The following is a 14034-nucleotide window of genomic DNA, read 5'->3' on the forward strand; positions in this document are numbered from 1 at the left end:
TATTTTTAATTAAAAAATTGTGTAGCCAATAATTAATCCAACCATTGTAAAGTAATCACATCTTTTGGACAGAAAATTTCTGACCCTAAAGACTGTGATTTTCTATCTTTCTAATTAACACTCATATCTCCTATGGGAAAATGATGTGCCCCCATAATCATGAAAGGAATCTATTGTCAAAAATGACCAATCTTTATAATCAAATTTGAAACATATTTTTGAAAAATTTTCAGTCTTTTCTTTTTATTTTCCATGTTACTCTCCATATTAAGATTACGTTCAATTTAAAAAAAAGTGAAATACTGTAGTTTTCACATTTACCGCTGAACCCATCTATTCTTGTCACTTTTGCGTACACTGGGGGCAGGGTCAGCAGTTTTCTCATTATTATCAGAGACAGGATTACAATGAATGGTAACACAACTATTATAAAGCTGACCTTAGAGAACACAAGATCACACCATTGACAATAGATGATGTCGACAGCTCTACTCCTCCTCCCTCCTCCCTACACAGCAACCCTGCGTATGTTAGAAAGCATGCTCACTACACTCTCCTATATGCTGTGTGTGTGTATATATATATATATATATATATACATACACATATTTATTTATTTATTATATATATATATATATATATATATATATATATATATATATATATATATATATATATATGTAAAAAAGAAGATGCATTTCCTCGTGAAGAGATTTTCTAACAAGAAAACGCCCAGCAAATCCGTAAATAATACATTTAAAAAACTCTGTACAGATCAGTGGGCTAAAATTCAAACACTGATATGACAATCATGTTATTTATAGTTAGTGTTTGGTGGCAATTATGTTTGCTTAAGGAGGTGCAAGAAGTTTAAGGGGGCAGCAACTTTTTTTAGATCACTTTGTAAATGAGGCTCAGCTGCAATACCTGACACAGCCAAGAGTGGCACTGTTTCTGGTAAACAGCAGTTTTTCTTTCACACAACCCCTTTGAGCTCGGAGTAAATCTCAAGGCACTTGCTCTGATTTTCAAAAGCAAATAAAAGTACGGGGAGATGTGTGTGTTAGAACCGAATATACATATTAAATAAAATGACTGGAATTGTCCATACAAAGTCAGTGCGCACGCTCATAAGACGCTTTATTCAAAACCTACAGCTTGGAAAAGGCGGACAGGCGTTGTATTGTTTTTATGGTAATGACTTGCCTTAGGACGCTGTTCCATTGCAAATTCAGGATCATATATCATTTTATCTTGGCAGACTAAGCTATAAGTCCAATTGATCTTAATAAATACTAATATAAACAGCAGTAAGACTGTCTAAACTTAATAACCCACAGCTACAAAGTATGTCGTACTGATGAAAAACAGAAAAATATACGTTCCATATGCTGATGGTAAATAAGTTGTAAAGTCATCTTATCTGTGTGAACGGGGTGAGTAGCATTGCAGACTAAACAAATCAGTCTAAATTTGGAAAAATGATATTTTATATATCTTAATATAGAATTGTGCAGTTTTGTATGCAATTTTCTCTCTTTAATTTTTGGAAAAATAAAGAGAGTGAATTTCCCCAAATTTGTTTTGGGTGCGATTCAATTAAACCGGCCGTCAGATTTGAGTTGGTCTGAATAAATTATGCCCCAATTGCCCTGAAAAGTGGTGTATGACACTCTGAGGTCTTCTAGGACTGTATCATACCCCTTTTAAGCTCTCTAACGCCAAGACAGTATCAGTAATATCAAAGTGACAGCATCATAGTCTATGGGTAAACGGATGGTAGCTGGAGGTAACAAACAGCCGAGTTAAAAACACACTGCACTGTCGGATTTCTTATGCTTTTTAAAATAAAAATAAAAATGATCCCTTTTGGTAGCAGATGCCTGCCGGTGTTTATACACACACGGTGGCACGAGAGGAAGCAATGTCTTTTTGATAAACGGTCCAAAAATTCAAAAGTCACACAGTCTTTTTACTACAAGTGAACTGTATTGTTGATGCTGTTATTGTTGACTAAGTTTCACGCAGAACAATATGTAGGTGGCACTATTATTAGAAATTGGATATACAGTATGCAAAATAATAAGTAACATAACGTCCATGATGTCTGTATCAGCACCAGCATTTAAATTTAAAATTTATGTATTGGAAAAAAAATCTCACTTGGACACAGACTGTTGTGCCCGCGGTCTTTGACCGCCGGCACGTCCTACTTACCAGCAGCCACCACCACAGGACACTTTCTTCATGCCGGTGTCTCCCTCCCAGAAACACTGGCACACGCGGCTGCAGCTCCCCTCAGTGTCCTTTAGGGTGCGCACGCGCTCACTCCCGGCCTTAAAGGGCCAGCCTTGCCCCTGTGTTTAGTTGCCCAGTTAATCCTTTTACACCCTGGACTATAAAAAGGGCTCTGCACTTCCTCTCCATGACTGAGCATTGTTGTGTCTACCCATGTTCGTTAGCAAATGGTCCCTTAGTTGTATCCTGTTCCCGTATCCTGTTTCCTGTATCCAGTAATTGTGTTTGTTCCTGAGCGAAGTCTAGTGTTGGAGTCGAGTTCATCCTCTGTGCCACGTGTCATCTGCCACGCCAAGCGTCATCTGTCACGCAAAGTGTCATCTGTGCCGAGGAGTCTGCAACGCCATAGTGTCTGCTACGCCACGTGTCTGTCAGAACTTCTATACAGGTAGTTCTACAGACTTACATTGACTGTGTTTTGGACAGCTGCTACTCCCCAGAGCCGTGACACAGACTAATTTATAGCAGTGTTGCATTAATACTTGATGCAAAACAATATGAAAATTTTTGATGGCACTATTAGATATATGCAAAACATGACATGAGGTGTGTTTCAGAAGGCAAAGGCACGCTTTCAGAACCAAGATAAATATTATTGAAGATTTGTGAATGATGTGATGAAGATTGCTGAGTCACAAATTAATGTAAGAATTTTATAGCTGCAGCAGTACTCACTTACAGCAATGGCTGCTTGTGCCTGTTTAACTAATACACTGATACTGACTTACTTCTATCTCTCTAAAATCTATCAAATTATTGTGAATCTAACTATCTATTCTCTTCTGTTCACTATGAAACACACTCACCGACACTAATCCACTATTTATCTGTATTCTGTGTTGTACTATCTCTCACTCTCTGTCTGATGTCCTCTCTCTCCTCTCTGTATCCCCACAAATCAGCAGCATTTACTGGTTGGGCTGTTTAGAGTGGCAAAAACTCATATGACTGTTATCCACTGAGTCAACAGTGACTCATACCCCTTATGAATTTCTGTGCTAGAGGGAGGGCTGTCTACAAGGAATTATGGGGAAGCCCACCGGGCCGTTGCCTTAGGTCATGTGATCCTTCTACTCTCTTCTTGTCTGTATTGATCTGTTAAATTGTGACCACAATTTTGAGCGATTCGTAGGGGACGAATCCCAAAAGCTTTGGATTTAGTCCGACACTTTTGCTAAATTCGTAATGAATTTGATTAGTTTAAAATCAATTTGCTCATCACTAGTTAGAGGTAATTTCCTCCAAACTAGGAATTTTGCATTGTATTAACTCAGTATCTATAGATATATAAAGCACTAGTACTGATTAACAGAAAAATGCCCCTTTAGGCCTCATGCACATGGCCATATTATAGCTCCATACAAGCCCCGAGTTGTATGGAGCAATAATATGGCACTCTTAGAAGTCTATGGGCCCATGCTGTACCCTCGTATGCCTCAAATATATGGCAGAATTAGTAGATTTTCTTTTACGAACAGACAGAAAATCATGCCCTGTCCCATCGGATGGCATACTATGACAATAATTTTAGGTAAGGATCAACTCGGTTGTTCAGTGCTACGTGAAAGCACCTTTCAGGGACACAGAGAGTGCCTATAGCTCTAAAGTACATAGTCATAGGTCCTTTTGTGAAATGGATAATTACTACAACGGCTAGATGTTACACTGTGGTTAGCAGGCCTTTCATTCAAACAGTATGGTTGAAAGCCGGGTGGTTTTCCACTTTCACTTCATGGCATTGAAAACGTCATTAGAAAAACATGCAATTTGTGGCTCTCCATAGACACATTTTTGGGAAAATGTTCCTTTTAGAAATCCATGACTGCACTTACATCAGTTGTTACCCCTCATAGCCCTTAGAAGTGATGTGAAACCGAGTCCTTCTAGCTTGAAGCCTTGGGCATGTCCTAATAGATGGCTGTCAGTTTTATACTGACAGGCAATAATGCTCTGGTATACGAAGCATTACCAAAGCATTATATCTGCGATCTAAAGATCGCATAGTGAAGTCTCCTAGTGAGACTGAAAAAATAATTAATGGGAAATAAAAATGAATAAAAAGGTACACATTACAAAAAATAAAACAATTTTTTTGCCATAAAAAATGGTTTTATTTAGTAAAAGTGTAAAAATAAAATAAAAACTACACGTATATGGTATCCCAGCAATCATAATGACCCAAAAAATAAAGTTAGCATATTATTTAAACCGCAAGGTGAACGCCATGAAAAAAAACAACGTCAAAATTGCTATTTTTTTCCCATTCCCCCCATTAATCAATAAGTCCAATGGTAGCAATGAAGTCCCGCAAAAAACAAGGCCTCATATGGCGACATTGATGGAAAAATAAAAAAGTTATGGCTCTTGGAAAGGAGCGATGCAAAATAAAATTATATTAGTTCAAAAGTGTTTTTATTCTGAAAAGGTATTAAAACATAAAAAAAACTATACATATTTGTTATCGCCGTAATCATACCAACCCATAGAATCAAGATAGCTAGAGATGAGCGAACTTATGAGAAGTTCGGTTCGGCTGGTTCGCCGAATTTCACGAAAAAGTTCGATTCGGACCGAACTAGTTCTGACTGAACCTGTAATTTCCGTGCACCGAGCATGGTACTGTCCAGGGTGCTGAAAGAGTTAATGGGCTGCACTAACTCTTTCAGCAACCTTCACAGTACATTCTCGGCGTGCGGAAAATACAATTTTAATGTAATAAAAAAATAATAATAATACGTTCATACTTACATTCCTCCTGTCTGGCCTCCAGCGATGACGTTTCATCCATGTCGCCGCTGCAGCCACTCACAGGCTGTAGTGGCGGTCACGCACGTCAGGATGTCGTCAGAAGGCCGGCCTCCAGGGATGACGCTTCATCCCACGTGACCGCCTCTGCAGCCAATCACAGGCTGCAGCGGCCCGTGCAGCCAATCACAGGCTGCAGCGGCTTCTGCAGCCAATCACAGGCTGCAGCGGCCTCTGCAGCCAATCACAGGCTGCCGCGTCAGGAAAGAAGGTCGGACTGGAGGAAGAAGAGGGACTCGTCAACAAGACAACGACCGGGTACGTATGAAATGCTTTTTATTTTATTTTTAATCAGCAGCCTCTTTTGTCTATCAGTGATTGATAGAGACAAGTGGCTGACGATTAGTATAATATTTTTGTAATGTCTTTTCTGCCTGCCTGGGTTCGGTCAAAACGTGTTCGGCCGAACCCGGTGAAGTTCGGATTCGCTGCGAACCGAACTTTTCGCGATGTTCGGACCGAAACCGGGTTCGGTTGTCCCGGTTCGCTCAATAAATAAAAATAATTGGTTGGTCTTTAGGGCCCAGAATGCATGCAGGGGGAAGGGGTTAAAACCAGCGGGTGGCAATGTCTTGATGCACTACGGTGCCTCTGATAACATATAGGTTTGCAGATATAGATGACAAGGGGTAAATTATAAAGAAATTATGCCTGACAATGCCGCTCTATTCAAAGTCGACGGGAATGATGGAAAATGCAGTGTACAACGCTTGGCTGTTGCCGGCAGCCCCATAGACAGTGGTGGGGGCCCAAGCACTGTGAATAGGTTATAATTGTCGATTCTGATACAACCCCGTTAAAAATATATATATTATTATATTAAAGACTACGTCTACTGTAGCAATTTTATTTTTATTGTTTCTGCATTTATAATGAAAAAAAATGAAGCCACATTCCAATAAAGCTTAATAAAAAAAGTCCTATCAGTTTGTGTTTACAGCTTTTATGCACAACTATGCATCTCCATGGTAACAGACAACATATAAACCCTGTGTAGTCTGATCTTGCACTCATAATCCCTTCCGTTTGTCCCCATACAGTCGATAAATTAGCAAGAAGTGTAAATAGGATAGATGAAAGAGAATATGACAGCAGTATAATATCTACACAGGTCATAGTTTTGCATAGGCGTTGTAGAAAAAATGCAATGGGATTTTTTTTTTATCAAGACCTATTGTACAGTTTCTTCATTATGCATTTTTTATTAATTTAAATAATAAAAAAAATGGTTGCACAGGTGGATATAGCTTATATAGCAGATAGACAATGTGCTTTTTTTTCTAGTGAAACTTGAGATAAGAGGAGAAAATATAGAAAAATCCATCCAAAATAAATTGATTTCTTCAGCAGACCAATATTATATTTGAAAAATAATAAAATGTACAAAAATATAAAATTATTGTATTTATGATTTCAACAGATGTTAGTAAGAATACAGCCTTCAGGTAACGTCATGTAACGGACTTCCTATCATTAGTTTTATGGTGAATTCATTTTTTATGAATAGCTTGTCAGAACCAGATGTCTTTTGATTAATGGAACTGAAAACAGTGGCGGGGAGTGAATGAATTTTCTTTAGGGGCTAGGGTAGCACATGTAACTATATGGCTCCTTGAGCACTATGCTCAGAATACACTTTGGGGCCATGCATCATAGTTGCAAAATTTATGCAACAAAAAAAAGTTTAGAAATAAATTAAGAGTTTTATTTTTTTTACTTTCCTTGTAAAGGAGCAATACAATCAACACTTACGTCTCTATTATGTAATTATTTCAGTACAGTAAAATTCCATTTCTCTGTTAAAAAATTGGAATGGAAATCAAAATCCTCCGACATTCCTTCAAAAATAGGCTCAAATTTTAACCAATTTTTTTTTTTACCTTTAAATCTTCAGGGCACTGACTTTTAAAGGTAAGAAGGTATTTATATTAGACATTTTTTCTTACCATAGAAAGGCAATTTAATACATTTAAAATATATATTTTTAAGGACCAAGCTAGTAGTGGCCTTTGGAACAATTAAAATTGTTTTCTTTACTGTTACAGCATTTGAAACATAATTAAATTAGAATTTTTAAGCATATCAAAGCATTTATTAGGTGTTGGTAAACCCCTTTAATAATTGAATTAATTATGTAATCCTAGTGGGCTTTGGGACAAATAAAAAAAATTCTACTGAGTTTGAAAGCTAATAGGCTTTTATGTGTTGGAAATTAAAAAAAATATATATCTTTTTTTTCAGATATGTATATATATGATTATGAAAATTTTATTTGATTATTTCTTTGCATAGAACAGTACCCAAAAAAGATGTTATGCTTATTTTATTGTTCCATTAGGGCATATAAACATCTTGGGACCCCTCAAATGTATTAACAGGGCAGATAGCCTAATAGAATTAATAAATGAACCCCTACGTGGAGAGTTTGTCTCCTTCCCGCATCCCGGGATGGTGATCGAAAGGGGCACAAAAGCTGGTTTAATGAATGCCGCCCTCCATCACTAATGGTCGGGATAGGAAGCCATTTAACCCTTTCTGTATCATGATCACTGCTGATCGCTTTGCTACCGCAATGCTTGAACGACAGTTTTTGTCTAGTAGCCTGGGCCTAATACAGGCCACCAGTAGAAGTCTCTGTTAGGTAAAACATAACTTATGTCCCAACAGATGACGGTGCATTTGATCTGCACAAGCGGTAATGTACATTACAGTGGAACTTCAGTCATCACATTCTAATGAGAGCGGGATCTTATGACCTGAGATCGACAGATCCAAGCAAACCTTTGTATTTGTTTTTTGTTAAATAACCTAATACCTTATGTGCTCATTTACTTTTTTCTCCTTTTTGTTTTATTGCTAAGCATTACATTATAGTAATATTAAGAAAAAATGTTTTAAGGTAAAGTTTTCCTAAAGGGACTATAAATAATAAAAAAATATTTAAATAAAGTTTACGATTAAAAAACATAACTCCCCAAAACATACACAATAAACATAATTATTTTAAAATAAATCATTTTTATAGAATAAAACTAATTACATACATACATATACATATTAGGTATCCCTGTACTCGTAATAACTTGTTGAATAAAGATGCTTTTCTAATTTAGGTAACGGTAAATGGCCTTAGAAAAAAACTATGGTGAATTCCTTTTATAATGCATTCCGCCATTATAAAAAATGTATAAAAATTTTATGTTAACTTATTTGTATCCCAAAATGATTTATAAAAAAAAATAAATCCAAAACCGGTTCGGCAAAAAAAAATAATCGCTTTTTAAAAAGAAAAAAGTTATGCATGACGGAATGCGAAGAGGCATAAAACTAAACACTTCCTTTGGTCCTTGAAGGGTTAAGGATAAAGCCAGTAGTAACTTTTAGGACAAATTAGCTTTTTTTACCTTGTTTTTGAGAAATCTTGGCATACATACAATTTAATTTTAATGCTTGGAATTTTTTCGTCTTTTACTGTTTAATTTTTCATAAATCTGGCGCACGACTCAGCAAAGGCAGGTTTATTTAATTAATCTTAGAATTTCAGTAACAATTTAGCATTTTATTTACCAAAATATCACACAGATAATTTCTCATACTGTTATGACGATGAATATTATTTCTCAAACAACTGGTGTCTAACAAATATGCTTCAAGGAATATCTAGCAGATAAAGAAATTAGAAGAAAACACTCAAAACGACTCGTGAAGAAAACTGATGCTTCATCATCGACAACATCACATTCTCTGGGAACTTTTTAAACTGAAAATAGATACAGCTTTTACATATACTGTGACTAATAGAATGAAACTGACCCTGAAAGTGTATCCTTACTTTTATATGGGTTTTATTATCAGTGTTATAAGTGAATAAAGATCCAAACTCTACTCATCATCCTAAACCAACAACACTCTGTAGTAAGAAGGCATTGGTGTTGCTGCAGAATGTAATCAAGAAGTATCTTCCCGGAGGTGGGTGTCCGTGGAATGTCGTCTATGGAACAGCCCTTTAAAGTACAAAAATTGGAGAATGACATTCAATCACATTAAAAGGTTTGCCATCTTGGCAACCCCTTGTTTAGATGTAGCCTGCTCAGTGATTGGTCGATCGCCATGTTCCCGACCCAGAAACCCCCCAAGATCAGGTAATATCGTTAGAAAAAGTTGCACCTAGCCAAACGGGGAAAATGTAGTATCAAATAGCGGCAATTCAAATGGGGCCTGTAGAACAAGAGCTGCTCTATGTTAGCAGCTCTCTGCTCCGACTAATAGAGGGGTTCCCAAATTGTGGAACTCCCCTTGTAATGTTCATATTCCCTAATAGCGCAGATTGAATAAAAAGCATAAAAATTACAACTAAACAAGCATAATTATCCCAATCAGAACTCGGGACCGAAGCGTGGGCTCACTGTGTCACTATGAAATTTGGCTAAAGCTATCCTGGGTGGGGGGAGTCTAAGGTATTTTGCAATCTTCATATTAAAATGCTGCTCATGGAGGTATAGATTTTGTGCAGGGAATCCCCAGATCCCGTCCAGCCTCATGACCGCTTGCAGACGATATTTCCAAACCTTGTTTGACAGATCTGCGCAGGCTTAAAAAAGCAGAGATGACCAGTCACAGGCTGAGCACCAACCAGATGATATAGGCTTGTCCATTTTAGATATAGAAGAGATTGCATGAGCGCCGTCATGGAGAATCCAACCAAAGATGATGAGACAAGGATAAGGACATCGGCCTCACAGGTATGCGCAGTGGCCACCTTCCAGTTATAATAACATCTCCTAATGGGGCTGTGTAATTTAGAAAATTAATTTTCATATACGATGTTGGAAAATTCTGAGTTAATAGCGTGGAGTCCACTGTTAACGATCCTCGTCTCTTGGCTATATTGGAGAGCGATTACAAAGAGCGTCTCCAGCTCTGGAGGACCTGTCCTGTTCTGCATTACACAAACAACAAATTGATTTGAATGGGAACTGTGTAATTCCCGTATGGTGGCGCTGAAGCGAAATTAAACACTTGCTGCCAGGTTTCCCCAAAGATCACAGCTGATCCCTGGCGTTCCTAGCAAGGGGGCATTTTGTGGTCAGCTTTAAAGGGACCCTTCTAATAGGTAGGGATTGTCCGAAGCAGACAACCCCTTTATTTTCCTGGAGTCTCTTCTTTGGACAGAAATAATCAAATGAAACTTTCATAAACAGACAGACAGACAGACAGACAGACAGATAGATAGATAGATAGACAGACAGACAGACAGACAGACAGACAGATAGATAGATAGATAGATAGATAGATAGATAGATAGATAGATAGATAGATAGATAGATAGATGGATAGATAGATAGATAGATAGATAGATAGATAGATAGATAGATAGATAGATAGATAGATAGACAGACAGATAGATAGATAGATAGATGATTGTCAAAATTGTCATCCTATTTTGGCACTGTATAAACAACGGTAACTATTATTAAATATTTTGGTTATGTGAACAAGCAACCAAATACAAAACTTAAAGAGAACCTTTCACCTTCCCATACATGTGCAGCTGAGTGAAGCATGTAATGGGGAGGGCTGCACAAACCGTGGGGCACTTTATATTTTTTTCTACCTCCCTCCGTTATTTAGATATCGGTACCGTTATATTTGGTGCCTGATATTTAAATAACCCCCTGAACAGTCAACGTGTCGTGTTACTATGGCTGTGACAGTGTCCAATCAGATATGGACAGTGCCACAGCAAGAACGAGGAGAGAGAGTGTGCGATTGCAGACTTTCACCCGAACTGGAAAGGGGGCGTGTCACTGCTACGGACAGTGTAAGAGCTGGGGAGCGCTTGCACTGTCCGGAGCTGAGACACGCCCCCTTGCCAGTCTGGCAGACAATACAAGACTGATCTCTCGCAAGAGCTGAAGAGATGAGAGCGCACTCTCCTCTCCACACCTCTTACACTGTCCGTACCAGTGACACGCCTCCTTGCCAGTTCGGCAGAAGACTAATCTTGAAAGCTTGAGAGTGAGAGTGTGTGCGCGCGTGCACACTCTCTCTCCTCGCTCTTGCTGTAACACTTGGACAGTGTCACAGCCATAGTAACACGCTCCCTTGCCAGTACACGCCACGTGGATGGTTCAGGGGGTTATTTAAATATCGGGCACCAAATATAACGGCACCCATATCTAAATAACAGAGGGAGGTAGAAAAAAATGTAAAGTGCCCCAGGGTTTGTGCAGCCCTCCCCATTACATGCTGCACTCAGCTGCACATGTATGGGGAGGTGAAAGGTTCTCTTTAAGGCGTAAATATGACTTGCAGTGAGAGAAAATGTGAAAAAATACAATTTGGAATCAATATAAAATTCACCAATTTCCCCCTAATGGGTCCAACAAGTTTATTATTAGTATTTTTACTGAATACAATAGCAGAACCTATAAAAATTATTTTGATAGGTTTAAATGCTACTGTACTTGTTTTGCAGTGAAGCTTCTTTAGAAATATGTTTTAGATGATTTAACTGCAAACAATATAAAACCTTCATCACCTGATCCAAAAATCCGTCCACTGGATCCCTCCCTATACAGAAAATACATCCTGAAAATAAAAATATTTATAATAAAAAAAACAATCTACAATTTTATTAAAAAACGTATTTACAAAAACTCCTATATATATGAATCATAAATAAAATAATAATTATTAGTTTGTTTTCCGCACACAGAAGGTTCAAACCCACCCACAGTTTGGTCATAACATGTAACAAATCGTAATCTCAGAAATTACACCGCAGCCTTGGGAATATCCAATTTGTCAGGAAAAAAATCCCTATTTGTTGCTCTTTATTTGCCAGACTTCCAAGAGAGCCGCCAGGCGTTTTTCTTAGCTCGAAGCATAAAGCGCTCACGTTTCACTGCTGTGTCATTATCCCGGGTCTATTATGTTTTACATTTTTCAAAAATCTTTAAGTTAGATCTTTGACATTCTATTGCCTTGAAAGATATACACCACCCGATGAGAAGCTTTGATGTGCATTTTGAGGATTAAATAATCTGTGTGGAAAGCAATGGGTATCCAGCCAAGAATAAAACTGTAGAGGAAACTTTGCCTCCTGCCGTGTAAGACGCCAGCAGTCACTACCTTTTAGCTCACCCACTAAATTTAATTTCATACATATTTACAGACTATTTTTCTTCCCACTGCTAATTCTTTCGAGACCAAATTAAGAACAAAGATAGCACAAACTGACTTCATCAAATAAAAATGTAAATATTCTGCATCTCATTAGTGGTTCAAAAATGTTATTTAAATATTTTGCAAAATGTAATAGCTTTGCTGTATTATTGCTTGCAAGTAAAAAAAATAAATAAAATAAAATAACCTTCCAAGTTATAAAAGCCCATAGAGGTTTCTGGCTGTTCATTCCACACTGTGGAAATCTAGAACATTCTAACGAGTTACATAAAAAAATAAAACATAAAAATTTGATGGCTGACAAGTAATGAATTCTTATTAGTCAAAAAAATACCTTTTGTTGTAACATTTTCTTTCTTTCTTTTTGGTTTTGTTTAGGCTCCCAATCCCTGATGCAAATCTGTAACAGGTCCCCCCTAACTCTCCTACATTTTTTTTTATGATACTGGTCTTCTCAGATGGGGTAGAGGGATCTTTTTGGCCATCTAGCTACGCCCCTGAGGACCATTGTAAATGTGAACACTCACCTTCCTCAATACTATGTTATTTGTGAGTTTTATGAAGCAGTTGTAGAGTCCATGCCCATGGCAAGCCAAGTTCATAGCACATGTAGGGTGGCACACAGAGGTCCCAGGAGATCTGTATTACAGCCCTGTTGGCACTCCGTGTGCTACCATAAAGTACCGCCGTTAGGCACCGTATTAGAAGCAGTAATTCTAGGAAAGAGAAAATCTCTATAATACCATAAAAGATGGAGCATGTTATGATTATTTTTCTTACGGATTCTCAAAGAATCTGTGAGAAGAAACCTCTGTGTGTCCCATATAAATTTGGTGGCACACAAGGTACAGTATGGGCTTTGGGTGCTGTTTTATGGATCCTTATAACACTTATCCGTAATATGGCCGTGTGTATGGGGCCTTCAAGTCAATGGGTGATAGATTAGACCAGTGGTACAAAGGAATCTTTTTACACCAGTTCCATAGTACATTTTTCTATCAGTTACTATTGGGTTTAATGAAAGAAAAAGCTGATCGCAACTAATTACTTTTCTTTTTTCTTTGGGGGGGGGGGGAATGTTTTATTTTTCCCCTTCAAACAGATTTAAAAAAACTCATGGAAAGTGATGTAATATTGTCATCAGCTGTCCAGGCTACTCTGGACAATCATAAAGTAACAAAAAACAAAACATTCTGTAAGGTGAAATTTATAGCTCAATCTTAATTATTAGGAATTCTGTTTTAGGAAATGTAGGTAAATAGAGAGCAGAAAAGGGTAATTCATATCTGAATAGAAGATGATGGATAGATAGATAGATAGATAGATAGATAGATAGATAGATAGATAGATAGATAGATAGATAGATAGATAGATATGAGATAGATAGATAGATAGATAGATAGATAGATAGATAGATAGATAGATAGATAGATAGATAGATAGATAGATAGATAGATAGATAGATAGATATGAGTAGATAGATAGATAGATAGATAGATAGATAGATAGATAGATAGATAGATAGATAGATAGATAGATAGATAGATAGATAGATAGATATGAGAGATAGATAGATAGATAGATAGATAGATAGATAGATAGATAGATAGATAGATAGATAGATAGATAGATAGATAGATAGATAGATAGATAGATAGATAGATAGATGGATATGAGTAGATAGATAGATAGATAGATATGAGATAGATAGATAGATAGATAGATAGATAGATAGATAGATAG

At 37.2% G+C, this 14034-nt stretch overlaps 1 protein-coding gene across 1 annotated transcript in view; it reads left to right on the forward strand.

The window, feature by feature from the left end:
• DCST2 (DC-STAMP domain containing 2) overlaps positions 1 to 14034 on the forward strand; it is a 787084-nt gene that overhangs the window by 89699 nt on the left and 683351 nt on the right. The gene's annotated exons all lie outside the window — the stretch shown is intronic.

Source organism: Rhinoderma darwinii, chromosome 7, assembly GCF_050947455.1.
Source record: "Rhinoderma darwinii isolate aRhiDar2 chromosome 7, aRhiDar2.hap1, whole genome shotgun sequence".
NCBI lineage: Eukaryota > Metazoa > Chordata > Amphibia > Anura > Rhinodermatidae > Rhinoderma > Rhinoderma darwinii.